This window comes from Astyanax mexicanus, chromosome 1 (genome assembly GCF_023375975.1).
Source record: "Astyanax mexicanus isolate ESR-SI-001 chromosome 1, AstMex3_surface, whole genome shotgun sequence".
NCBI lineage: Eukaryota > Metazoa > Chordata > Actinopteri > Characiformes > Acestrorhamphidae > Astyanax > Astyanax mexicanus.
In genome coordinates this window covers 17,324,033-17,326,418 of record NC_064408.1, presented here as the reverse complement: position 1 = coordinate 17,326,418, position 2,386 = coordinate 17,324,033, and positions in this window count along the sequence as shown.

The window sequence follows — 2,386 nt, the reverse complement described above, 5'->3', positions numbered from 1 at the left end:
GGTCTTGTGGTGTTTGTAACACAATGTGTGTTTGGTTCTAGACAGTCAATCAGTGATATAAGAATTTTTTAAGAAGTTTTATAGGAATCAGTTTCATCAACAGACTAACAGAGCTTTTTCACTGCATAGTACTTGCCCTATTTTACTCTATTTTAATCTATTGCACTTATTTGCTTTTCAATTCCATATACTCATGGATAAATTTGGTACTGGGTATCTAGGACTGAATATATTCTTTATATCAATATCAGTATTCTATTCTATTCGAAAAAATGATACAACTAATTACATGTTAGTTACAAACTCTCTGATTAATTCATCTATACTAATCTCATTTATTTTGCTAAGAAAGTTTTTTAAACTGTACAATAATTGAATTTTAGCTGAGGAGCAAATTAATGAATGAATGACTGACATAGATCTCTTTATTTTGCATGTTCCACAATAGCATCTTTAGGTCAAAATCATAACCTGAATTCATAAAAAAAATAACATTAACAGATTTCAGAGACAGGTTGTCAGGGCCAGACAGGAACCAGACTTGTGCGGATACAAATCAGTAGCTTTATTAAAAGAGCAAGATGTTACAGGGGTAGTCAAGATAATCAGGGTCAGTACCAGTGAGACGCAGCAGAGAGAAACCATACCATAAATGGGAGACAGTCCAGAGTTCATACACAGGCAGGCAGTATCACAGAGGAGGCAGAAATCCAAATCGAGTAAACAGCCCAGGTCATACACAAAAATCCAATACAAACAGGGCAGGCAAAATCGAAGTCGCCAAATAACAAAAAAACAAGATCATACACGGAAAATCAACAAGGACAAGAGAAACGCTTTGTATTGCAGGATAAACCAAACAGATACTCGGCAAGGTGTGAGCGTAAGCATGGTCCTTTTATACTGAGGGAAATCAGTACTCAGGACTTCCTGGAGGTGTCATGCGGTGTGTCATGTAATCGGGAGTGAGCGTGATGTCATGGTGTGGTGCGTTCTGGGTATTGTAGTTGGAAGCTTGGAAATCGCAGATAGAGCTGGGTGTGGGAGACATAGGCGCGCTTTCAGCACCAGACATGACACAGGTGCTGTAACTACTTTATACTTCTTAGAACTTTAGGCATTTTTTAAATAGTTTATAGTTATAGTTTGTTCACATTAAAATTACAAAGACCTTATAAAAGATGCTCACATATGCCAGATGTTATTTTCAATTGATTCTAGCTATAATTTATATGATTTGGCTTGGGGACTTTTATAATGTAGCCCAAAATGACGGTTTAACGACTATGACTAGGGGCTAAGTTAAGATGCTAACCATTTTCCGAGCTGAATTAATTACAAATTTCTGATAACAGAAGGGAGGTACATTCATTAATTTATACAATGACATTCATCTACCAGTGTCGATAATGGGATAATAGGATCCATCACTAGTAAACTTAATTTTTCTTAATTGTTTGACACATTACTATACAGAAAACATGAAAAAAAAAACAATGTAATATAAACATTTTAGCATTTTAGTGCTAACCAGACGATAAATCAACCAGTCCATATTCTCTATATAAGCCTGATTATAAGACAGAAAACAAGTAGCATCAAATTTACCACTGCAGCCAGCTATAGATCAGATTTTTTCTAATACCACAAAATGCATTATGGAATGTTTTGAAGGGTTTTCACCCAAATAAAGCCCTTTGTTGGATAGGCCTATTTATTTATTTATTTTTCTTCTAAAGTATCGCTTAAAGAACAGTTTGAAGCACTTTTTTTTTAAGTATATAGATTTGTTTGACAATTATTAAAGTAATTCCATATAAAGTCTAAAAGCCAAAACTTTCTAAAGCCACTGTGGAGTTCTGTACCTACAAAATTAAAAAACAAATTAATTCATGAAAGTGTCAGTTCATGTGGTGTAATACAAATCAGTCAGTGAAGGATGCTGTAAATAATATATATTAATATATTGGATATTGGTGTAAAATATTGGCGTTTAAAAATCGAATCACCTTCATTGAAAAGTTTCTTGTTGCGATATCTATATTGATTTTAAATTCTTTTCCAGCCCTAAAATTCATGTGAAAGCCCTTAAAATATCTTTGAAAATACAAAAAAAAAAAAAACCTTGCAATGTGGTTTACTCTTAAGCAGTCAAAAATGTAAAGTATGCATCATCACACAGATTTCCAGCAACCTACTGTACTTCTAATGTGTGAATGCAAACATCAGTTTTATTTTTTGTGATTTTTCTTTAATCAATTAATTACCATGGCCTCGGTTCAGGAAATATATTTTTTCCCACCACCCTGATGAGACAGGCCTGTTTGTGTGTGTGTGTGTGCATGAATAGGAAAGAGCCACTGAAAGGTAAGGGCAACTCTCAGGT